The 27253-nt window shown below is 40.5% G+C and overlaps 1 long non-coding RNA gene across 1 annotated transcript in view; it reads left to right on the forward strand.

The window, feature by feature from the left end:
* The window catches only part of LOC133540058 (uncharacterized), a 567296-nt gene that overhangs the window by 375272 nt on the left and 164771 nt on the right, over window positions 1–27253 (forward strand). Inside the window, exon 9 of the long non-coding RNA XR_009803535.1 lies at window positions 10088–10233. This is a non-coding gene — a long non-coding RNA (uncharacterized LOC133540058). The remainder of the gene's footprint in view (window positions 1–10087; window positions 10234–27253) is intronic.

Here is a 27253-nt window from a genome sequence, read left to right on the forward strand (position 1 = left end):
AGGGAAGTCTGGGCTTCCCTGCTTAGGCTGCTGCCCTCGCGACCCCACCTCAGATAAGCGGAAGAAGAAGGATAGATGGTAGCTCAACAGCTAAGAATTGTATGGGATTTTGATATTTTTATAGCGTTGCAGCAGACCCCAAACTTGGTGAAGTTAATATTTAGACCTTAAAGTAACAAAAGGTTGGTAAATGTGGTAAAGGAGCACTAAAATGCCTGTTAAATATGTTTCTGGATCTTAAAGGCCTCCTGAAACCCACTACTACCGACCACGCAGTCTGATAGTTTATACATCAATGATGAAATATTAACATTGCAACACATGCCAATACGGCCTTTTTAGTTTACTGAATTGCAATTTTAAATTTTGCGCGGAAGTATCCTGTTGAAAACGTCGCGGTATGATGACGCGTGCACGTGATGTCATGCATTGTAGAGGACATTTTGTTCCAGCACCGTTCACAGCTATAAGTAGTCTCTTTTCATCGCATAATTCCACAGTATTACGGACATCTGTGTTGCTGAATCTTTTGCAATTTGTTCAATGAATAAGGGAGACGTCAAAGAAGAAAGCTGTAGTTGGGAAGCGGTGTATTGCGGCCACCTCTAGCAACACAAACACAGCCGGTGTTTCATTGTTTACATTCCCGAAAGATGACGGAGAAGCTTTACTATGGAACAGAGCAGTCAAGCGAACACGTTTGGATTGGACCACACACACAAAGTACAGTGTAGTATGCAACGATCAATTCGAAATATCGTGTTTTCGAAGAGGGTCCCTTGCGAAGGGCAGAGATGGGCATCGCCACCACCCGTCGACTGGTGCTGAAGAAAGGTGCGGGGCCGACCTTCAGGTTGTACAGGTACGACCATATAATCTCACTAAAACACTAGTAACACAATAAGCAGATAATGGGTTTTCTAGAATTATCCTAGTAAATGTGTCTAATAACATCTGAATCGCTCCCACTGTAGTCTTTTTTTTTCTTTTTTTTCTAGTCCTTCACTCTCACTTTCCTCATCCTCGAATCTTTCAACCTCGCTCAAATTAATGGGGGAAATTGTTGCTTTCTCTGTCCAAATCGCTCTAGCTGCTGGTGGCCATGATTGTAAACAATGTTTGGATGTGAGGAGCTCCACAACCCGTGACGTCACGCGCACATCGTCTGCTACTTTTGGTACAGGCAAGGCTTTTTTATTAGTGACCAAAAGTTGCGAACTTTATCGCCGATGTTCTCTACTAAATCCTTTAAGCCAAAATATAGCAATATCCCGCAATGATCAAGTATGACACATAGAATGGACCTGCTATCCTCGTTTGAATAAGAAAATATCCTTTCAGTAGGCCTTTAAATTGCATAATCATGTGATGACTTCATTGAAAAATTCAAGTTGTATGCATGTAGAAATGGTTTAAAACGTTAAGTTTGTTATTTTGCTGAATCCAAAGGCCATATATGAAGGATTCAGGTCTGGCAAGGGACTGACGGGCTCATGTGTGCTCTGCAGTGCAAATACAGGATGCGTGAGCGCGCCACGCTGAAAATACCGCCGGCCAAGGAATATCCAAAAATATCAAGTGTTGGCCTCGAGAAGCCGTAAAGGTCAAACTCCCGCGGCGCTCGCTCCTACGGAATCAAACACGGCGCTCCGGCATGCTGCGAGAGGGGGAGGGCAGCGGAAGGTGTTATGTTGCAGCCTGGTGCCAGGGGAGCTGCCACTGAGGTGTGTGTTTGTGTGTGTGTACTGCACGTGTAGGTGTGTGCACGTCACCGTGGAAGTGGGGTGAGATGAATAAAGGACAGTCCGCCAGTCGGGAGGCGCAGATCAACATAACGCCAGGGATGATTTCCTCACCCGTCACTCTCTGATGTACATGTAATGTGTGTGACGGAGCAGTCAGAATGTGTGTCACATCTCTGACATGACAAAACAACCTCACATCAACCACACTGCTGCTCTGCTAGGCTTCTTCAACGACTATATTCCCTTAGAAATCATTTACTTACCATAGGGCGCACTGCCGATGAGCGGGTCTAATCAGCTCTATTTTCATATACAAGGTGCATTAAAGGCCTACTGAAATGGGATCTTCTTATTTAAACGGGGATAGCAGGTCCATTCTATGTGTCATACTTGATCATTTCGCGATATTGCCATATTTTTGCTGAAAGGATTTAGTAGAGAACATCGACGATAAAGTTTGCAACTTTTGGTCGCTAATAAAAAAGCTTTGCCTGTACCGGAAGTAGCAGACGATGTGCGCGTGACATCACTGGTTGTAGGGCTCCTCACATCCGCAAATTGTTTACAATCATGGCCACCAGCAGCGAGGGCGATTCTGACCGAGAAAGCGACAATTTCCCCATTAATTTGAGTGCGGATGAAAGATTTGTGGATGAGGAAAGTTAGAGTGAAGCACTAGAAAAAAAAAAAAGGCAAGTGAAGTGAATTATATTTATATAGCGCTTTTCTCAAGTGACTCAAAGCGCTTTACATAGTGAAACCCAATATCTAAGTTACATTTAAACCAGTGTGGGTGGCACTGGGAGCAGGTGGGTAAAGTGTCTTGCCCAAGGACACAACGGCTGTGACTAGGATGGCACAAGCGGGAATCAAACCTGCAACCCTCAAGTTGCTGGCACGGCCACTCTACCAACCGAGCTATTAGACATATTTAACAGGATAATTCTGGAAAATCCCTTATCTGCTTATTGTGTTAATAGTTTTTTAGTGAGATTATAAAGTCATACCTGAAAGTCAGAGGGTTGCGCTGACCGCCAGTGTCTCTGAGAGAATCAAGCCAACGGAGGAGACAAGATGTCAGCTGGTGCAGGAGGACGCTAACTCCGCACAAGTCTCCGGTAAGAGCCGACTTAATATCACAATTTTCTCATCCAAAAACTTGCTGGTTGACATGTGGTAAATAAACATGTTCGCTTGACCGCTCTGTTCCATGTTAAAGCTTCACAACAAACAAAGAAACACCGGCTGTGTTTTGGTTGCTAGGGGCAGCTGCAATCCACCGCTTTCCACCAACAGCATTCTTCTTTGACGTCTCCATTTTTAATTGAACAAATTGCAAAAGATTCAGCAACACAGATGTCCAAAATACTGTGTAATTGCGGGATGAAAAGAGACGATTTTAAGCCGTAAGTGGTGTTGGGCTAAAATGTCCCCTCCAACCAATAACGTCACAAACACGCGTCATCATTCCGCGACGTTTTCAACAGGAACCTCCGCGGGAAATTTAAAATTGTAATTTAGTAAACTAAACCGGCCGTATTGGCATGTGTTGCAATGTTAATATTTCATCATTGATATATAAACAATCAGACTGCGTGGTCGGTAGTAGTGGGTTTCAGTAGGCCTTTAAAGGAATCCTATTGTTATGATGTTTTTCTCAATGTAAAAAACTTCTTTGTGGTCTCCATCCATACTTGCTAAGCTTGAGAACTCCGATTTCGGGAGGTGGGGGGTATGGTCGGAGGTGGGTGAAGGGTGTGGTGGGGGGGCGTGGTTAAGAGGGGAGGAGTTGTGTTTACAGCTAGAATTCATATATATATATATATATATATATATATATATATATATATATATATATAAAAGAAATACTTGAATTTCAGTGTTAATTTATTTACACATATACAAACTCATAACATTCATCTACTCATTGTTGAGTTAAGGGTTGAACTGTCCATCCTTGTTCTATTCTCTGTCACCTTTCTTCCAACCATATGCATGTACAGTAGATGGCAGTATTGTCATGTTTAAGAGTGTCACAACATTGCTGTTTACGGCAGACGAACTGCTTTACGGTAGACGAAAACGTGACTGCTGTTGTTGTGTGTTGTTACCGCGCTGGGAGGACGTTAATGAAACTGCCTAACAATAAACCCACATAAGACACCAAGAACTCGCCCTCGATTATTTTACAGTTGTAACGTCATTGGGCGGACACGCTGTTTATATAGTGGGAAAGCAAACATGAAAACAGGCTGTCCTCACTCAAATCCGCATGGAGCTGGAGGGGGCGTGGCCTACAGATCCGCCTGAATTTCGGGAGATTTTCGGGAGAAAATTGGTCCCGGGAGGTTTTTGGGAGAGGCGCTGAATTTCAGGAATCTCCCGGAAAATCCGGGAGTTTTGGCAAGTAATGTCTACATCAGTGTTTTTCAACCACTGTGCCGCGCGTGAGATATTGTCTGGTTTACCCTGAGAAATTATGCAAATTCACCCAATTGGTCCAAAAAATATTTTTTTTTGCAAATGAATAAGTATGGTCTGCAAATAACGTGCCGTTGCTTCGTGTCTGTTCTGTGTAAAACTCAGCAGGGTAACCCCGTAACACTCCGTGTCAGTAGGTGGCAGCAGGTAGTTAACAGCTTTGTAAAAGGAAGGATGTGTTTGGTGAGCCGAGGATGGTTTGTTGTGATCCCAATATGCAGACCACAGCGGGAGGGAGCGTGCAGGTAAAAAGGTATACTTATAAAGAATGTATACTCCAATATCACCATGTAGTCATTTTCTATGTGGCGACTTGTCCAGGGTGTACGCAGCTTTCCTCCCGATTGTAGCTGAGATAGGCACCAGCGCTCCCCATGACTCCACAGGGAATAAGCGGTAGAAAATGGATGGATGGATGGATGGCACAGAGACAAACCCGCCATATATCCAGTATATTCCATATGACGCCCAGCCCTACTAGTAAGAAACTTTATATGTCGCCATGGAGACCGGGATTAGTGATTTACAAATAGCTAAAACACTCCGAACTGTGGATGGATGTTAGCTGCTAGCTAGCTAGTCATGTCTTAAAGCAGCTCTTCCTGAGGGTCTTTCAGTGTTATAACTTCACCTTTATCTTTACTTTTTACACAAAATTGCGTCCATTCTGCCTTTTCTGTCTACACACTGTGTCTGCTTGTAAGTACTCTGTGTGTGTGCGCTGCCGAACATGCTCCTCTGCTTGTAAAACCAGAAATTGTCATGACGTGACAACGATGCGCCATCATGCCCATTAAGAAAACAAACAGGGAAGCAGTACTTTTCAAACAGAGTATAGTACAGTTTTTGATTCTATATTACCGCGATACTATACACGTACGGGTATACCATACAACCCTAGTATGTACGTAAGAAATTAGACCCCCCGGCCTTGATTTAGACACCTGTGCTATTTAGTATAGATAAATATTGCCGTATAATGTAGTAAAATTCATCCATCTATCCATTTCTACCGCTTATTCCCTTTGGGGTCGCAGGGGGCGCTGGTGCCTATCTCAGCTACAATCTCAAAGTAATATTAACATTTTTTTAATTTGGCCTTGTGGTACGAGCTTCACGGTGGAAGAGGGGTTAGTGCGTCTGCCTCACAATACGAAGCTCCTGCAGTCCTGGGTTCAAATCCAGCCTCGGGATCTTTCTGTGTGGAGTTTGCATGTTCTCTCCGTGAATGCGTGGGTTCCCTCCGGGTACTCCGGCTTCCTCCCACCTCCAAAGACATGCACCTGGGGATAGGCCCCTCCCACTTCCAAAGACATGCACCTGGGGATAGGTTGATTGGCAACACTAAATGGTCCCTAGTGTGTGAATGTGAGTGTGAATGTTGTCTATCTGTGTTGGCCCTGTGATGAGGTGGCGACTTGTCCAGGGTGTACTCCGCCTTCCGCCCGATTGTAGCTGAGATAGGCGCCAGCGCCCCCCGCGACCCCACAAGGGAATAAGCGGTAGAAAATGGATGGATGGTACGAGCTTGGTATACTGCAGGGGTGTCAAACTCAAATACAGAGTGGGCCAAAATTTAAAACCGAACAAAGCCGCGGGCCGAGGTTGAACAAATTAACCTTTCAATAGGGATCCAAACAAGTTATTGAATATTGAACAAGCAAGGCTTATATAACTTTATAGTGACATGCACAATCGAGTTTCAAATAATAATAATAATCAAAAAATATCAATGGCATATCAAAATGTAAATACAAATTGAATGCCTCTTTTCGGCGGTGGGGTTGAGGCGGACAGGGTTTGGTGATAGCGGGGGTTGTATATTGTAGCTTCCCGGAAGAGTTAGTGCTGCAAGGGGTTCTGGGTATTTGTTCTGTTGTGTTTATGTTGTGCTACGGCGCAGATGTTCTCCCGAAATGTGTTTGTCATTCTTGTTTGGTGTGGGTTCACAGTGTGCCGCGTATTTGTAACAGTGTTAAAGTTGTTTATACGGCCACCCTCAGTGTGACCTGTATGGCTGTTGACCAAGTATGCCTTGCATTCAGTTGAGTGAGTGTATAAGCCGCATATATTATGTGACTGGGCCGGCACGCTGTTTTTATGGAGGAAAAGCGGACGTGGCGACAGGTTGTAGAGAACGCCAAAGGCAGTGCCTTTAAGGCCCGCCCCAAATATTGTTTTCCGGGATGAAATTTGGGAAGGGCACTGACCTTTGGGAGTCTTTCGGGAAAATCGGGAGGGTTGGCAAGTATGAGTATTAGTGGTGAATGCGGTGTTATAGCGGCGGGCCAGCTCTAATGTTAATTTGATATTGCCTCAAGGGCCAAATTAAGAGTTTGACACCCATGATATACTGTAATATTTTATGTATCCATCCAGCCATTTTCTACCGCTTATTCCCTCCAGCTACAATCGGGCAAAAGGCGGTGTACACCCTGGACAAGTCGCCGCCTCATCGCAGGGCCATATATTATGGATATTATCTACATTTATTATATGGAGTATTGTTAAAACTACTGCTGCATATTATATTATTTTCTTGTGAGTGAACATATATCAATTGTTTATGACAGTTTGAAAATAATAATTAAGAAAAATGAACCCTTTTGAAATATCCTTTACTATTATGATGTCATGTACTGTTTACTTAACAGGGAGTATTGATACTGGTAGTAGTAGTAGTGGTACAACAACATTGGGTATTTAAAGGTTCTGTTACAACCAATATATTTTCTCTTATCTATTATTATTCACATTCTTATATTTATTTTCAAGTTAATACATGAGGTGTCCACAGGTGGCAGTATAACATTGGGTGTACAAACCCCGTTTCCATATGAGTTGGGAAATTGTGTTAGATGTAAATATGAACGGAATACAATGATTTGCAAATCATTTTCAACCCATATTCAGTTGAATATGCTACAAAGACAACATATTTGATGTTCAAACTGATAGACTTTTTTTAATCCGCAAATAATCATTAACTTTAGAATTTGATGCCAGCAACACGTGACAAAGAAGTTGGGAAAGGTGGCAATAAATACTGATAAAGTTGAGGAATGCTCATCAAACACTTATTTGGAACATCCCACAGGTGTGCAGGCTAATTTGGAACAGTTGGGTGCCATGATTGGGTATAAAAGCAGCTTCCCAAAAAATGCTCAGTCTTTCACAAGAAAGGATGGGGCGAGGTACACCCCTTTGTCCACAACTGCGTGAGCAAATAGTCAAACAGTTTAAGAACAACATTTCTCAAAGTGCAATTGCAAGAAATTTAGGGATTTCAACATCTACGCTCCATAATATCATCAAAAGGTTCAGAGAATCTGTAGAAATCACTCCATGAAAGCAAAATGGCATTGAATGACCGTGACCTTCGATCCCTCAGATGGCACTGTTTCAAAAACCGACATCAATCTCTAAAGGATATCACCACATGGGCTAGGGAACACTTCAGAAAACCACTGTCACTAAATACAGTTGGTTGCTACATCTGTAAGTGCAAGTTAATGCTCTACTATGCAAAGCGAAAGCCATTTATCAACAACATCCAGAAACGCCGCCGGCTTCTCTGGGCCCGAGATCATCTAAGATGGACTGATGCAAAGTGGAAAAGTGTTCTGTGGTCTGACGAGTCCACATTTCAAATCTTTTTTGGAAATATTTGACATTGTGTCATTCGGACCAAAGGGGAAGCGAACTATCCAGATTGTTATTGACGCAAAGTTCAGAAGCCAGCATCTGTGATGGTATGGGGGTGCACTAGTGCCCAAGGCATGGGTAACTTACACATCTGTAAGTTAGCCATCTGTTTGGAACAACATATGCTGCCATGTAAGCGCCGACTTATTCATGGACGCCCCTGCTTATTTCAGCAAGACAATGCCAAGCCACATTCAGCACGTGTTCAGCTTCGTAAAAAAAGAGCGCAGGTACTTTCCTGGCCGGCCTGCAGTCCTATCGAAAATGTGTGGTGCGTTATGAAGCGTAAAATACGACAGCGGAGACCCCGGACTGTTGAACGACTGAAGCTCTACATAAAACAAGAATGGGAAAGAATTCCACTTTCAAAGCTTCAACAATTAGTTTACTCAGTTCCCAAACGTTTATTGAGTGTTGTTAAAGGAAAAGGTGATGTAACACAGTGGTGAACATGCCCTTTCCCAACTACTTTGGCACGTGTTTTAGCCATGAAATTCTAAGTTAATTATTATTTGCAAAAAAAATTAAGTTTATGAGTTTGAACATCAAATATGTTGTCTTTGTAGTGCATTCAACTGAATATGGGTTGAAAAGGATTTGCAAATCATTGTATTCCGTTTATCTTTACATCTAACACAATTTACCAACTCATATGGAAACGGGGTTTGTAATTAATGTGTTACTTGAAAAATGTTTGTTTTGAATATCTAGCATATGCAGTTGAGAGACATTTCATGAGAACAGAGTGTGTGTGTGCCTTTTGCCAAGTGATGTGGGACGTCAGCGCCCAGACATAGAAGAATAGTTCAGCTGTGTTTGTTAGCTTAGCAGTGGCAGTTAAGATAGTTCTGTTGAATGTTTTTTTTTTTGCGTGTGGATGAGGCCTCTTTCTATTTGATATCGTGTTCGTAATTACTTCTGGGGTTGCTTTCATTAGTAAAAAATATATTACCTGCACTAAACCTTTTGTGCTTCTGATGCTGTTTTGATGGACTGATGCAAAGTGGAAAAGTGTTCTGTAGTCTTGACGAGTCCACATTTCAAATTGTTTTTGGAAATATTGGACATCGTGTCATCCGGACCAAAGGGGAAGCGAACCATCCAGACTGTTATTGACGCAAAGTTCAGAAGCCAGCATCTGTGATGGTATGGGGGTGCATCAGTGCCCAAGGCATGGGTAACTTACACATCTGTGAAGGCACCATTAATGCTGAAAGGTACATACAGGTTTTGGAACAACATATGTTGTCATCTAAGCGCATTTTTTTCATGGACGCCCCTGCTTATTTCAACAAGACAATGCCAAGCCACATTCAGCATGTGTTACGACAGTGTGGCTTCGTAAAAAAAGAGTGCGTGTACTTTCCTGCACCGCTTGCAGTCCAGACCTGTTTCCCATGGAAAATTTTTGGCGCATTATGAAGCGTAAAATACGACAGCGGAGACCCCGGACTGTTGAACGACTGAAGTTCTACATAAAACAAGAATGGGAAAGAATTCCACTTTCAAAGCTTCAACAATTAGTTTCCTCAGTTCCCAAACGTTCATTGAGTGTTGTTAAAAGAAAATGTGATGTAACACAGTAGTGAACATGCCCTTTCCCAACTACTTTGGCACATGTTGCAGCCATGAAATTCAAAGTTAATTATTATTTGCAAAAAAAATTAAGTTTATGAGTTTGAACATCAAATATGTTGTCTTTGTAGCATATTCAACTGAATATGGGTTGAAAATTATTTGCAAATCATTGTATTCCGTTTATATTTACATCTAACACAATTTCCCAACTCATATGGAAACGGGGTTTGTATAAGCACAGGTGTAAGGAGTTAGGAATCAGGTATTAAGTGCAAGATCATGTGCTTTGTTTAGTTTTTTAGCCTGATCTTCCACTTAAATCTGTTCTGTGTTTTAGCAACAGTTTTTTATTTCTCCTACCAGTACAATCATGTTTGCTTTTGTAACATTTCATCTTAGTCAAGTGGAATTTCACCCAACCGGTTGAGATGTACCACAGTGACTACTTGGTCACGACACAAGTAAATAAATCCTTCTTATAAAGAAGCCGAGTAAGAAGTCTGATATTTTGGGAAAAGGAAACTATAACCTGCATTTATTGAGAAGAGAACACAAGTAAACCTTTGGTGAACTTTCAGGACACCTTTTGGGCAACGCCTCCGGAAAGTCGGCGTGCTGCACCTGCTGATGATTACTTGCATGACAGCGCATGGAGCTTCATGTCCAGCATCCAGCAAAGACCAGCAAATGTATATGAAGCAGCACTTCCAAGAAGACATCTCCGGTGAGTGCAATAATTCCATATTTTATAGCTGCTTTGGATCACCTTGGATGCGCTGCAGCATCAAACCTCTCCCGTCTCTCACCCAGATTGAAAGTGCGGCCGTTCTCGTTAACATTAGCATGCTAACTTTTCTAGCCAATTTTGATGCATGTTAGCATGCTAACTTTTAAAAATATATATAAATTGGTGGTTGACTCATGCAAACTATTTCAGCCCATTTTTCAAAGGTTCGACAAGGAGTCCTATGACGACTCCTGCTGCATTCTCACTGTTGGCATGCTAACGTTAGCATTTCTGTTCCGCTTATCGACTCCAAGCTCGCCCCCTTGTTGCAGAAAATTGTAATGCTCATAACTTCCTTACACTTGATCCGATTTTCCTGAATTTTTGAACGGTGATCAGGGCTGTATCACTGCTTTCATTTTGGTTTTTTTTGGTGTCTTTTTAGTTTGATGCAATTTTGCAGTAATTTATTTCGCATTCCCAGTGTAGGAGCATTCAAAGTCCAAAATTTGTATCTGGTTCAATTTTAAGTACGCACCATTTACCATATTTCCTTGAATTGCCGCCGGGTATATAGTATGCGCCTGTCTAGAATTACTGCCCGGTCAAACTCGTTTCACAAAATAATTAGCGCATGCTTAGCATTACTGCCTGTTCGGGATTAAAGCCGAGTCAAACTCGTTTCGCAAAATATTATTTATTATTAGCGCATGTCTAGAATTTCCACCGGGTCAAACTCGTCAGGTCGCGAGTGACACTTCTCCTGTCATCATTTTCAAAATGTAGGAGGCTGATTTCAATCATTTGAAATTGCATAAAGGGAAGATGATTAAGAGCTATTCAGTAGGATTTAATGTCCAAGGCTCCTCACATCTGCACATTGATTACAATCATAGACACCAGCAGCGCGAGCGATTCGGACTGAGAAAGCAACAATTTCCCAATAATTTGAGCGAGGATGAGGAAAGTTAGAGTGAAGGACTAGGGGGGAAAAAAAGGCGAGTGCAGTGGGAGCAATTCAGATGTTATTAGAGACATTTACTAGGATAATTCTGGAAAATCCCTTATCTGCTTATTGTGTTAATAGTGTTTTAGTGAGGTTATAAAGTCATACCTGAAAGTCGGAGGGGTGTGGTGACCGCCAGTGTGTCTGAGAGAATTAAGCCAATGGAGGAGACAAGATGACAGCTGCTGAAGGAGGACGCTAACTCCGCACAAGTCTCCGGTAAGAGCCAACTTAATATCTAGCTATTGAATAGGCTAAAAAGAACAGTAAGCAGCTATGTTTTATTAATATACCGTAGCTGCGTGTGTCAAATATGAGTCATTAAGTGACTCCCGCCTCCTGGTGGTAGAGAGCGCTAGTGATCCTTCTTGCGACTACACGGCTGCAGAAGAAGTGACAACAAGCAGCAAGAGTGAGCAGCGATCGTTTCTTTTTTCCTCTCACTAGCACTTTTAACATGGAGGATTACATATCTAAAATAAAACAGTTTTCCAAACTGGACTTTCAATCGAAGCAGGAGGGATTAAAAGGAAGATCTCCGTCGAGACAGAGAGACTTTTAAAACTGAAGAAAGATAAGGAAGACTTCTGTAAACAAGTTATCGATGCTTTTGATCAGTAGGAGCTGCGCATGGACTTCATTTATAAGTAAAGTTTAGACTAAATACATTTTTTTTTAATTAAATGTGCTTCTCATGATGGTATCCTTCCATCACACTCAAATTTTTAAGCGCAGGCTTAAGTTTACTGCATGCCTTTGGTAAGCGCCGGAGTGAGAAGAGGTTTTAAATTAATTAGCGCATGCTTGCCTTTACCGCATGCCTTTGGTAAACGCCGGAGCAATTCAAGGAAATACGGTATGTTGCATTCATTCCCAGCACTCTTGTCCTTTTATCTTGTACAGGTGTACTTTTTAAAGAAAGTGACGATATAGCGTATTAAGTGTCCTCTTTTTAAGCTTGGAAAAACAAGTGTATGATTTGTGTCAGGCAGTGTTCACAAAGTGCCGCTTGAAACATCTCCTAACAGTCCAACCCAAACAAACTCCACACATCTCTGTTACATCATCGTTAAAAGTTTGCCGTCTGAATGGCACGTTTCCTCTTTTTAAGAGCCACTTCCACACGCTGAGTGCTTGAGCGCGCGGCAATTAAAAGTGATTAAAAGAATGTTTCACACTAAGTTAATAATAGAGGCCTTCTCTCAAAGGTGTTAAATACATAACTGCATGAATAATACATCTGTTACTGGAAAATTCACATGCGAGTGAAGTCCTTTGGAAAAACTTATGTTGACTCCCTCAAAAAATACAAAAAACATCAATTTGTCTCTTTCTTTTTTTTTTTCCTCCTCACAAAATCTGACAAAAAACATTCGAAATGTGTATCCACCTAAATATCAATTTATGAATGATATTCATAAGGTGTTCCTAATAACAGCGTTATATTAGAACTAGTAACTAATAAACCAGCGGGCACCAGGTGGCCCGTAAGGACCAGATGAGTCGCCCGCTGGCCTGTTCTAAAAATAGCTCAAATAGCAGCACTTACCAGTGAGCTGCCTCTATTTTTTAAATTTTATTTATTTACTAGCAAGCTGGTCTCGCTTTGCTCGACATTTTTAATTCTAAGAGAGACAAAACTCAAATAGAATTTGAAAATCCAAGAAAATATTTTAAAGACTTGGTCTTCACTTGTTTAAATAAATTCATTTTTTATTTTTATTTTGCTTCTTATAATTTTCAGAAATACAATTTTAGAGAAAAAATACAACCTTAAAAATTATTTTAGGATTTTTAAACACGTATACCTTTTTACCTTTTAAATTTCTTCCTCTTCTTTCCTGACAATTTAAATCAATGTTCAAGTAAATTCATTTTTTTTATTGTATAGAATAATAAAAACATTTTAATTTAATTTTTCATTTTAGCTTCTGTTTTTTCGACAAAGAATATTTGTGAAATATTTCTTCAAATTTATGATTAAAATTCAAAAAAAATATTCTGGCAAATCTAGAAAATCTGTAGAATCAAATTTAAATCTTATTTCAAAGTCTTTTGAAATTCTTTTAAAATTTTGGTTCTGGAAAATCAAGAAGCAATAATGATTTGGCTTTGTTAGAATCAATCAATCAATCAATCAATGTTTACTTATATAGCCCTAAATCACTAGTGTCTCAAAGGGCTGCACAAACCACCACGACATCCTCGGTAGGCCCACATAAGGGCAAGGAAAACTCACACCCAGTGGGACATCGGTGACAATAATGACCCAGTGGGACGTCGGTGACAATAATGACTATGAGAACCTTAGAGAGGAGGAAAGCAATGGATGTCGAGCGGGTCTGACATGATACTGTGAAAGTTCAATCCACAATGTTTAGTAACACACATGTCCAACTCTGAAACACTCAAAGCAGAAAAAACGTGTTCTAATTTAACTGACTCCTTACCCAGACCAGTAGTCTTGCATTTTCCATTTAAATCTGGCTGCAGGATGGAGGGAAGTGGTGTTCTGTGGGGATTAGCCTTCTGCTTTGTTTTTAGCCCCACTCGACATCCGCGTTTCCGATCACACCGCTGGCGTCTGCTCCGTAGACGGCCCCCGCTGCTACTAGACTCCCCTGCTTCACAGGCCGCTGGATGTAGCCGCCGACGTATTCCCATGCTAGTTAGCATGTTTAGCACGCACGCGTCTATCAGTCCAAAACGGCCCGATATGTCCAAATCCAGAAGTGTCTGGCGGTCGTACGTGATCACGGAGTGACCACGATGTGAGCCAGCCATAAAGTCTGTGGAATTGTCCGGTATTTCTGCCAAATGTTTCATCTTTAACAGGAGCTCCGCGAGGACGCAGCCCGTTCGGGCGCCGCCATCTTGGAATATAGAATATAGAAATATAGCTTGGTCCAATTTGTTATATATTCTAACAAAGTGCAGATTGGATTTTAACCTATTTAAAACATGTCATCAAAATTCTAAAATTAATCTTAATCAGGAAATTTACTAATGATGTTTCATAAATTATTTTTAAAATTTTTTCGAAAAGATTCGAATTAACTACTTTTTTTCTTCTTTTTTGGTTGAATTTTGAATTTTAAAGAGTTGAAATTGAAGATAAACAATGTTTCAAAATTTAATTTTCATTTTTTTTGTGTTTTCTCCTCTTTTAAACCGTTTAATCAAGTGTTTTTTTCATCATTTACTCTCTACAAAAAACCTTCCGTAAAAGGAAACAAAATGTACGACGGAATGACAGACAGAAATACCCATTTTTTTATACATATAGATTTATTTATTAAAGGTAAATTGAGCAAATTGGCTATTTCTGACAATTTATTTAAGTGTGTATCAAACTGGTAGGCCTTCGCATTAATCAGTACCCAAGAATTAGCTCTTGGTTTCAAAAAGGTTGGAATAAACAAACTAATTTAATGTCTGTCAGCTATAACTTAATGCAACGTGGCACTCTACGCTTGGATGTGGCGTTATGTCGACAATAAGACGGCGTCATAAGCGTGGTGAGTTCAATACAGGAAGTAACTTTTGACTCGTGAAAGCAGCAAGCAGCAGCGCACTAGAATGACCTACAAGGCAACATCACACTGTGACACGACGGTAATACTCATCAAACGCAAAGCCATGATTTGAGTGACAAACGTGTCATCCAAACAATACCCCGTTTGTTGACAAGAGGATATGACGGCCATTGACGCACCTTTGATCTGTTTGCCAAACAGAGGTAACACAGTCCGGTGAAAAGATTCAAAAGAGCTGGCGTCAGAGCCGACAAACTCCCGCTGCTAATGGCTAAAGCTAACGAACAATGAAAAAAAACAAAAAAAAACAGTACTACACACAAAAAAATATACAATAATAATAATAATAATAAAAGGCACATTTTCATATGAAAATTAAGTGTTATTTATGTGTTATACATTATTATTTGTATTATTTGATATCACATATTGGCGATTATTAAAGCAATTGGCTAGGCGAGACTTCTGTTTCCGGTTTAAGGGTGAACAAATCTGCACTTTTTGTACAGAATGCCACTATAATAGTTTAAAACAAATAACGTGCACTTTTGTGCATGATGTCACACAATTTATTTCAACAACTGGAAATCAAACAGTGTATGTCCTTCACTATTTGGTAGGTTCCTGCGGACGTTATCTCCTTCTGTATATGACTATTTTTGTCATACGATCTGGAAATGATTGATTGGGCTTTTTGTGGGTGTGGCACCGGCCGGAGATGTTGACATGTGGAGTTTCAAGCACTCCTTTCTCTACAAATTAGCAGTGGTGCTTCTTTTTGTAGCAACGCTTTTGCCGCATACTTGACATATGCTAACAAAACTGCTATCAGTATCAAGTGGGGATGAGCTTCCTCTTTACATTACATTGGTTAGCCTTTGGAGTGTGCCATGTGGAATGCTAACACGGCTAAAGGTGGTAGCCGCTACTGTGAAAACAGACCAAGTTTTAGCAGAACAACTTAATGTCTTTGGTTTGTGCACATGGAGAGAGAAATTACCCCGAATATGATGAAGTATTTTTACGTTGTGGTTGTGTTGTAGTGACCGGGTGATGCTCGGAGGATGTGTACACTGTATTCTATAGTAAACACACATTTAAAGTAGGGCTGGGCGATATGGCCTTTTTTTAATATCTCCATATTTTTAGGCCATATCGCGATACACGATAGATATCTGGATATTTTGCCTTAGCCTTGAATGAACACTTGATGCATATAATCACACATGTATGATGATTCCATGTGTCTGCATTCAAACATTCTTCTTCATACTGCATTAATGTATGCTACTTTTAAACTTTCATGCAGAGAAGGAAACCACAACTAAGTCAATTTAGCAAAAGTGTATTTATTAAACAGTTATTAAGCAGTGGCACAAACATTCATGTCATTTCCAAAACAGAAAGTGCAAGATTGTCAGAGACATTTTAAAACAAGCCATCAGTGCACTTTTGTGCATGATGTCACTAAAAGGACATATAAAAACAACACTCAATTAAAGTGCACTCTCTGTACAGAAGGCCACTACAATAGTTTGAAACAAATTAAGTGCACTTTTGTGCATGATGTCACACAAGATATTTCAATAACAGTCAAATGAAAATGAGCTGCATAATAGGAAATCAAACAGTGTATGTCCTTCACTATGTGGTAGGTTCCTGCGGACGTTATCTCCTTCTGTTGTTGACTATTTTTGTCATACGATCTGGAAATGGTGTATTGGGCATTTTTGTGGGTGTGGCACCGGCCGGAGATGTTGACATGTGGAGTTTCAAGCACTCATTTCTCTACAAATTAGCAGTGATGCTTCTTTTTGTAGCAACGCTTTTGCCGCATACTTGACATATGCTATCAAGACTGCTGTCAGTATCAAGTGGGGTTGAGCTTCCTCTTCCACATCTTCACGCCACATCGGTTAGCCTTTGGAGTGTGCCATGTGGAATGCTAACACAGCTAAAGGTCGTAGCCTCTACTGTGAAAACAGACCAAGTTTTAGCAGAACAACTTTATGTCTTTGGTTTGTGCACTTGGGGAAAGAAATTACCCAGGATATGATGAAGTATTTTTACGTTGTGGTTGTGTTGTAGTGACCGGGTGATGCTCGGAGGATGTGTATACTGTATTCTATAGTAAACACACATTTAAAGCTATTATAGTGGGTGTAAAAGTGACAATATGAAGGTTATTTCATCTTTCAAGGCAGGGGTGTCAAACTCAAATACAGGGTGGGCCAAAATTTAAAACTGAACAAAGCCGCGGGCCAAGGTTGAACAAATTACCTTTTAATAGGGACCCAAACAAGTTTTGCATTGAATATTGAACAAGCAAGGCTTAAATAGGGCAGCACGGTGGAACAGGGGTTAGTGCATCTGCCTCACAATACGAAGGTCCGGAGTAATCCTGGGTTCAATCCCGGGCTCGGGAACTTTCTGTGTGGAGGTTGCATGTTCTCCCTGTGACTGCGTGGGTTCCCTCCGGGTACTCGGGCTTCCTCCCATGGAACAGGCATAGCTTATATAACGTAATAGTGCAAAATCAACTTTCAAAAAACAAACGAAAAAACATCAGTGGTACATTAAATAAAACGTAATTAAAAAAATGTATGCCTCTTTTCTATTTGCAGCCTTCGGAGGTAAATATCAACATTAACTTTTTCCGCATGCTAATAAATTCGAAAATAAAATAAAAATGAGGTGGGCGGGGTTTGGTGGTAGCGGGTGGTGTATATTGTAGCATTCCGGAAGAGTTAGTGCTGCAAGGGGGTCTGGGTATTTGTTCTGTTGTGTTTGTGTTGTGTTACGGTGCGGGTGTTCTCCCGATTATGTTTTGTCATTCTTGTTTGGTGTGGGTTCACAGTGTGGCGCATATTTGTAACAGTGTTAAAGTTGTTTATACGGCCACCCTCAGTGTGACCTGTATGGCTGTTGACCAAGTATGTGTGTGTGAAAGCCGCATATATTATGTGACTTGGGCCAGCACACTGTTTATATGGAGGAAAAGAGGAGTGACGGCATGTTGTAGAGGACTAGTACCTTTAAGGCACGTTACCAATATTGTTGTCCGGGTGGAAATCGGGAGAATGGTTGCCCAGGGAGATATTCGGGAAGGGCACTAAACTTCGGAGTGTCCCGGGAAAATCGGGAGGGTTGGCTAGTATGAGTATTAGCGGTGAATGTGGTGTTACCGGCGGGCCAGCTCTAATGTTGATTTGATATTGGCTCAAGGGCCAAATTTGGCCCGCGGGCCAGAGTTTGACACACATGTTTCAAGGGCTCTAAATATGTGGAAAAAATTGATATTTAGGTCGCAAGCTGTTTTATTTTGTTTTTTTTAATGATCTATGAAAAAATGTGATGTTTTAATAATACTTCTAGTTTGTGGGAATTTGTTTACAACAGTCAGGCCTGTAATTAATTAGCCTGGATTGGACGGGATGGCCATCACGTGATATTATTGGGGAGTGGGAAGCCATTAGGGTGGGACATAAACAAGTTGCACGCTTGTTAGTGTGATTGTTGTTGCAGTGCGCGCACACACACACACACACACACACACACACACACACACACACACACACACACACACACACACACACACACACACACCGCTGTAGTGTGATGTCAGCCGAAGTCATGATGATGATTTTATGAACGCAAACCATTTCAGATGAACTATTCATGAAGGCGGGCCGCATTAGTCCGCCTCGTTTTGCCGGAACGTTTAATTAGTCCTGAGCAACAAGAGGGGGAAAGAAACGAGCATTGATGGCGTGCGATCAATAGAGCCGCGCCCTCGGGGCCTTTGAGTTTGAACATTGTTGCTTTAAAAAAAAATGCTTTTCTTCTCCTTCCGCCTGGAGACTAATGCGTGTGAAGAGGAGGGGCTGAAACAGGAAGTGATGGAGGGTGATTTAAGGTGAGGGAAGGGGGGGCAGGCGGGGTGATGACACCCGGGTGAAAGCGGAGGAGGTGGCGCTCTAGGATGGATGTTGTGATGTGTCGCTTTGAGTCATGTCAACACCACCTTGGCCCCGCCCCCTCGCTGGAACTCGCTGCCGGCATCAGACCCGCGCTGCTCTTTGGTGTCCAGCACTTTGCCCTTGAAATATTTTTTTTAACATCACATTTGGATTAATCACAGATGATGACTTCAAATGTGCTTAAAAGGCCTACTAAAATGAGATGTTCTTATTTAAACGGGGATAGCAGGTCCATTCTATGTGTCATACTTGCCATATTTTTGCTGAAAGGATTTAGTAGAGAACATAGACGATAAAGTTCGCAACTTTTGGTGCTGATAAAAAAGCCTTGCCTGTACCGGAAGTAGCAGACAATATGGGTGTGACGTCACGGGTTGTGGAGCTCCTCACATCTGAACATTGTTTACAATCATGGCCACCAGCAGCCAGAGCGATTCGGACCGAGAAAGCGACGATTTCCCCATTAATTTGATCGAGGATGAAAGATTCGTGGATGAGGAGAGTGAGAGTGAAGGACTTGAAGAAGAAGAAAAAAACACTACAGTGGGAGCGATTCAGATGTTATTAGACAAATTTACTAGGATAATTCTAGAAAATCCTTTATCTGCTTATTGTGTTACTAGTGTTTTAGTGAGATTATATGGTCGTACCTGTACAACCTGAAGGTCGGCCCCGCACCTTTCTTCAGCACCAGTCGACGGGTGGTGGCGATGCCCATCTCTGCCCTTTGCAAGGGACCCTCTTCGAAACACGATCTTTCGAAATGATCGCTGCATAATACACTGTACTTTGTGTGTGTGTGTGTGTGTGCGTGTGTGTGTGTGTGCGCTTGACCGCTCTGTTCCATAGTAAAGCTTCACCATCATCTTTCGTGTTGCTAAAGGCGGCCGCAATATACAATCATGACCACCAGCAGCGAGAGCGATTCGGACCGAGAAAGTGACGATTTCCCCATTAATTTGAGCGAGGATGAAAGATTCGTGGATGAGGAGAGTGAGAGTGAAGGACTAGAAGAACAAGAAAAAAAAGACTACAGTGGGAGCGATTCAGATGTTATTAGACAAATTTACTAGGATAATTCTAGAAAATCCCTTATCTGCCTATTATTGTGTTACTAGTGTTTTAGTGAGATTATATGGTCATACCTGTACAACCTGAAGGTTGGCCCCGCACCTTTCTTCAGTACCAGTCGACGGGTGGTAAAGATGCCCATCTCTTTCCTTCGCAAGGGACCCTCTTCGAAACACGATCTTTCGAAATGATCGCTGCATAATACACTGTACTTTGTGTGTGTGTGGTCCAAACCATCCGTGTTCGCTTGACCGCTCTGTTCCATAGTAAAGCTTCACCGTCATCTTTCGTGTTGCTAAAGGCGGCCGCAATATACCGCTTCCCACCTACAGCTTTCTTCTTTGATGTCTCCATTATTCATTGAACAAATTGCAAAACATTCAGCAACACAGATGTCCAGAATACTGTGGAATTATGCGATTAAAACAAATGACTTATAGCTGTGAACGGTGCTGGAACAAAACGTCCTCTACAATGCGTGACGTCACGCGCACCCGTTATTAAACCGTGACGTTTTAGCATGATACTTTAAAATTGCAATTTAGTAAACTAAAAAGGCCGTATTGGCATGTGTTGCAATGTTAATATTTCATCATTGATATATAAACTATCAGACTGCGTGGTCGCTAGTAGTGGCTTTCAGTAGGCCTTTAAGAAATAAGAAAAGACGCCAACATTTGTCACCACAATGTCATCTAGGAACGTTTTGAAACATTTCCCTGATTTATTGATTGATTGAAACTTGTATTAGTAGATTGCACAGTACAGTACATATTCCGTACAATTGACCACTAAATGGTAACACCCCAATAAGTTTTTCAACTTGTTTAAGTCGGGGGGCCCACATTAATCAATTCATGGCCCTTAACGTTAGAATGTTTGGCCCCTCATGTCAGAATTTTGTCGTGTGGTCCTCTGCGTATTTTATTCTATTACCATATTTTCCGGACCATAGGGCGCACCGGATTATGAGGCGCACTGCTGATGAATGGTCTATTTGAGCAAGACACTTCACCCTTGCTCCTGATTAGGGTTAGGGCCTTGTATGGCAGATCCTGCCATCTCTGTGTGAAAGTGTGTGTGAATGGGTGAATGTGGAAATAGTGTCAAAGCGCATTGAGTACGTTGAAGGTAGAAAAGTGCTATGCAATTTTATAACCCATTTATAATTTACATAAATTGAGGCATGATTTTGAAGAATTTATTTTTATCTTTTTTTTTTTATATATATAAATCTACTTTAAAATATGTTTTTAAGGCCAACTCACACTTTTACATCTTTTTGTCAGCAGCCAAAAGGAGCGTTTTTTTTTTTTAAATCGTATTTAAAAAAAAAAAAAAAAGAATATTAAAATGTGAAGTGAAGTATATTTATATAGCGCTTTTCTCAAGTGACTCAAAGCGCTTTACATAGTGAAACCCAATATCTAAGTTACATTTAAACCCGTGTGGGTGGCACTGGGAGCAGGTGGGTAAAGTGTCTTGCCCAAGGACACAACGGCTGTGACTAGGATGGCACAAGCGGGAATCAAACCTGCAACCCTCAAGTTGCTGGCACGGCCACTCTACCAACCGAGCTATATTATAAAATGAAATAAATAATAAAAAAAGAAATAAAATAATTAAAACAATTTAGATTTTTTTCATTTGCCTTGTAATTTATGAATTGCCTTTTCTAAAAATCGTGCTCTATAAAAAAAACTTGCCTTGCCTTACTTAAAAATAAAAAATGTTTTATTATAATTGTATACTAAATAATACTGTATGTTGCAATAAGTGTTTTGAAATGTAAATTTCATCCATCCATTTTCTACCGCTTATTCCCTTTTGGGGTCGCGGGGGGCGCTGGCGCCTATCTCAGCTACAATCGGGCGGAAGGCGGGGTACACCCTGGACAAGTCGCCACCTCATCGCAGGAAATGTAAATTGATTCTGAATTTAAGTCATTCCATAAATGTATTTTTTTCAGACATGTTTTTTTTGGGGGGGGGTTTGTTTTGGGGGTTTTTATTTAAAGAGGAAAAACAAGTAATAAAAAAAAAAAAGAGTCATGTGTTTGCAATGTTTACATCACATGTTAATTTCACATTCCAACATGTCAGAAAAGCAGTAGGTAGAAGCAGGAATGGAATTGAATCATGAGTTGCAAGAGTCCGACGACTGAAGGAAGCAGGAGGGCATGTGTGTGAAAATATAAAATAGCTGCTGATGGTGTGTTTGATGAAAAAGCAGTCCGTCCACTCCCTCTGGTAAATGCTGCCCATTTAATTGTGATGCTTCACAAGACTACTGTAGTTGTTTGCTCCACATTTTTGGTGGGCGAGCGCCAATGAAATGGACTTTAATTCATTTCCTTGCTGAGAAATAGCGTCCTTTCTGCCACCTCCCTCCTAATGAGGATGTTTGACTGTAATTATCTGGGGATAAAAGTGTGTGAACACCAACACTCCCACATTGGCAGTTGCCGTGTTGCATGTTGCGGCTGCAGCTTCCTGATGATGAGAGATGCTCCCAGATGGGCAGTTGCAGATGGCTGCTCTATCTGGCCTCACTCGGGACATTTTCAGCCCTCCCCAAAGCACGAAAAAAGAAGAGACATTTGTGATGAATTTTTCTAGTTTGCACGGTGGCATCTATGTGTGACAAATCATTCACGGCGACGTTTACGGCGGCGCTTATATTTGTGGCGCCGCCCTAACTGCGGCGTTAATCATTTGTGCATACGCCCCGCTCACAATTAATCCACATCCTCCACGCTCCGAAGGGTTATCACCACAAATTATTCCCAACCGTCCGGGAAGCCATGTAAGAGCACAGGCGGATTGATCGATTGCTTTGTTTATTACTCATAAAACTATTAACTTCTGCAGCTGTAGGAGGATGTTACCTTCATCAATGCGTGAATTCTGCATCAAATGGTGCGTGGAAGACAGATGACCGACTACACACATGTCCATTCCTGCTCTTCTCATTACCTGCAATGTGTGTGTATATATGTCTATATGGTTTTATGTGCATAAGTGTAAAAGTGTGTGTGTATATATATATATATATGTGTGTGTTTGTGTATGTACTGTATATATGTAAATGTGTCTGCGTGTATATGTGTTTGTATCAGGGGTGCCCACACTTTTTCTGCAGGCGAGCTACTTTTCAATTGACCAACTCGAGGGGATCTACCTCATTTATACATATCATTTATATTTATTTATTTATGAAAGAGACATTTTTGTAAACAAGTTAAATGTGTTTAATGATAATACAAGCATGTGTAACACGTATAGATGTCTTTCTTTCACGAAGACAAGAATATAAGTTGGTGTATTACCTGATTCTGATGACTTGCATTGATTGGAGTCAGACAGTAATGATGATAACCCCCACATTTTCAAATGGAGGAGAAAAAAAGTTGTCCTTTCTGTACAATACCACATGAAAGTGGTTGGATTTTGGCATCTAATTCATCCAGCTTCCATACACTTTACAAGAAAAACATTGGCGGCAAATTCCGTAGCTTGCTTGATTGACATTCACGGCACCCGAGGGTCTCGTGAGATGACGCTGGCTGCTGCCAGTTCATTATTATGAAAAAATGACAGAGGAAGGCGAGAAACACTTTTTATTTCAACAGACTTTCACGCCGTCCCTTCCGTCAAAACTCTAAAGGCCGACTGCACATTTCCTATCTTCACAATAAAAGCCCTGCTTCATGCTGCCTGCGCTAACAAAATAAGAGTCTCGGAAAGCTGGGGTGCACAAGTGATGTGCACGGCAGCTTTCTGAGGGATCGCTTGTGCACGCCAGTTTTCCGAGACTCTGTATTTAGTTAGCGTAGGCAGCATGAAGCAGGGCTTTTATTGTGAAGATAGGAAATGTGCAGTCGGCCTTTAGAGTTTTGACGGGAGGTACGGCGCGAGAGTCTGTTGAAATAAAGTGTTTCTCTCCTTCCTCTCGGTCATATTTTAATAATAATGATCTTGCAGCAGCCAGCGTCATCTCACAAGACCCTCCGGTACCGTGAATGTCATTTAAGTGACGTCTTGGTGAAGATTGATGATCACTAATTTTGAGGTCTATTTTTTTTAAAAGCCTGGCTCGAGATTGACTGACACACCCCCCGCGGTCGACGTAATGGGCACCCCTGGTTTGTATTTTTGTGCAGACCAAATAAAATAAAAAGATTTATAACAGCAAAACAAAATCAAACATTTGAAAATATCAATTAATGCACTCAGTACTTGGTTGGGAATCCTTTTGCACGGATTACTGCATCAATGCGGCGTGGCATGGAGGCAATCGGCCTCTCTCATTGCTGAGGTGTTATGGATGCCCAGGATGCTTCAATAGCGGCCTTCAGCTCATTTGCATTATTGGGCCTGGTGTCTTTCAGCTTCTTCTTCACAATACCCCACAAATTCTCTATGGGGTTTAGGTCAGGAGAGTTGGCAGGCCAATGAAGGACAGTAATGCCATGGTCAGTACACCAGTTACTGCTGGTTTTGGCTCTATGAGCAGGTGCCAGATCATGCTGGAAAATGAGCTTTACAACAGATGGAAGCATGTGCACAGCTGCATTGACTCTGGAATTGATGAAACACAGTGGACTAAAACCAGCCGCTGACATGGCTGCCCAAACCATTGCTGACTAAGGGAACTTCCCTTGTCTAGAGTTCAGGAGCGGCTAGACCATGGGAATACGGCTATTGAAGCTGTATCTGTTGAAAAGCTCTATGGAGATGATGATTTAATTTTCCAGCATGATCTGGCACCTGTCCACAGTGCCAAAACCAGCAGTAACTGGTGTACTGACCATGGCATTACTGTCCTTCATTAGCCTGCCAACTCTCCTGACCTGAACCTCATAGAGAATTTGTGGGTTATTGTGAAGAAGAAGCTGAAAGACACCAGACCCAATAATGCAAATGAGCTAAAGGCCACTATTGAAGCATCCTGGGCATCCAAAACACCTCAGCAATGCCACAGGCCGATTGCCTCCATGCCACGCCGTATTGATGCAGTAATCCGTGCAAAAGGATTCCCAACCAAGTACTGAGTGCATTAATTGACATTTTCAAATGTTTGATTTTGTTTTTGCTGTTATGAATCTTTTTTTTTTTTACTTGCTCTGAGGAAATATTCAAATTTTTTTGTGATAGGATTTTTGAGTTTTCTTAAGCTCTATGCCATAATCAGCAATATTAAAATAATAAAAGGCTTGCAATATTTCAGTTGATGTGTAATGAATCCAGAATGTATGACATTTTCATGTTTTTAGTTGCATTACAGAAAATAAAGGAATTCATCACAATATTTTAATTTTCTGAGACAGTCCTGTATATACTTATATATGTGTTTCTGTATATATATATATGTATGTATATATATATATATATATATATATATATATATATATATATATACACACACATCCATCCATCCATTTCCTACCGCTTATTACCTTTTGGGGTCGCGGGGAGCGCTGGTCTTATCTCAGCTACAATCAGGCGGAAGGCGGGGTACACCCTGGACAAGTCACCACCTCATCACAGGGCCAACACAAATAAACAACATTCACATATATATATATATATATATATACATATATATGTATATATGTGTGTGTGTGTGTGTGTGTATGTATGTATGTATGTATGTATATATATATATATATCTATATATATATATATCTATATATATATCTATATATATATATATATATATATATATATATATATATATATATATATATATATATATAGTGTAGTGCGTACTTTGCATATTTATGTATATATTTATAATTTATGTTTATACAAATTCATTAAGTTTGAACATAGAGTGAACAGGTACTTCTAGCTCAGAGTATTTTATGATTGAATGAAAAGGGGTGGGATTAAATGAGTGTAAACTTTTTTTAACTCATTTTCAAATATATATATATATATATGTATATATATATATATATATATATATATATATATATATATATATATAAAAAGTCCATTGCTCATTTTTTTTTAAGTTTTTTTTTTATTCTCCATTGTTTTCGTTTTGTTACAATGGCTGTTAAGGCTATAGCACTGTATTGGATCAGGTTTACTCCTATTTTTTGCATATTTGAAATAAAATATATCAAATCTAATGTATATATATATATATATATATATATATATATATATATATATATATATATATATATATATATATATATATATGACTACACACGTTTTTTTACTTTATAAACCAGTTAGTGTGTGTGTCCTGCCCGTAAGTCCAGTGGCGTTGAATAATACATCTGGACAAGCTGTCCGAGATCATATGACCCTGAAACTATTGAATTCCACCTTAAAAGCCCGAGCGGCGCAGATGAGAGGCGAGATGTGCAGACACTTTTGTTCCACTCTGCTTAGACCTTGCCTGAGGGCTCGCAGCGCTGAGGTAAATGTGCTCTGAGTTAGAATGCATACTCTATGTTCAACCAATTACTCAACCGCAGTGTTGAGTAATTGCAAATCACACACACACACACACACACACACACACACACACACACACACACACACACACACACACACACACACACACACACGGATCAGGGACAGACTTTTGTCCTCATTACCTCAGCCATAGAGGTTATGTTTTCTTGCATGGCTAAACTTTTAATTGATTAATTCCTAATGTTTAAAAATGTTCTGCATATTTAATGTCCATTTTAAAGTTAAAATAGGATGCACTACTCAGCTGCAGCTAGAGAGGCGCTGTTGAGTCAGTCTAAAGAAAAATCATCACCCCTTAGTGACAGGCAGCGATCCAAATTGTTCATCATGACATACTAGGGGTGCCCTGATCTAAAATAGGTATCAGTTATCGGTCTGATATCAGAAAAACAAAAACAAATCAGTATCGTCTTGCGTCCTAAATCTTTGATAAAGTGCTACCTGTGCAAAGATGGACAGCTAATTGTTTTCCAATAAGCACACACCTTCTTCTATTTTAGTACAAAAAGTAAACATACATACATATATATATACATATATATATATATATATATATATATATATATATATATATATATAGGCTGTAGCTTACCTGGAGCTAGCAGCTACACAACAGCTAAGCGCACAATAGCACACAAGCTAGACATACGTAATAATAATCGAACAATATTGTCAATATAAAAAAGTATCAAATTAGATCACTTGCACATACAAAGTATCCAAGACAGCAGCGTATTAGAAAGTATCCAGTAACAAACGTGTCCGCCTCCTTCAACGTACTGCATGAGCTTTACGTAATGGTGTTTTGTCGCCACTAGGTGTCGCCAAAAGAACACTTACTACTCTGTTTCAATATAAAGTGGACCTTTTAATGAGTTTAATCTACATTTAAAACACTTCCTTCTGGTCTAGATCAGTGTTTCGTAGCCA

Source organism: Nerophis ophidion, linkage group LG21, assembly GCF_033978795.1.
Source record: "Nerophis ophidion isolate RoL-2023_Sa linkage group LG21, RoL_Noph_v1.0, whole genome shotgun sequence".
In the NCBI taxonomy this organism is placed as follows: domain Eukaryota; kingdom Metazoa; phylum Chordata; class Actinopteri; order Syngnathiformes; family Syngnathidae; genus Nerophis; species Nerophis ophidion.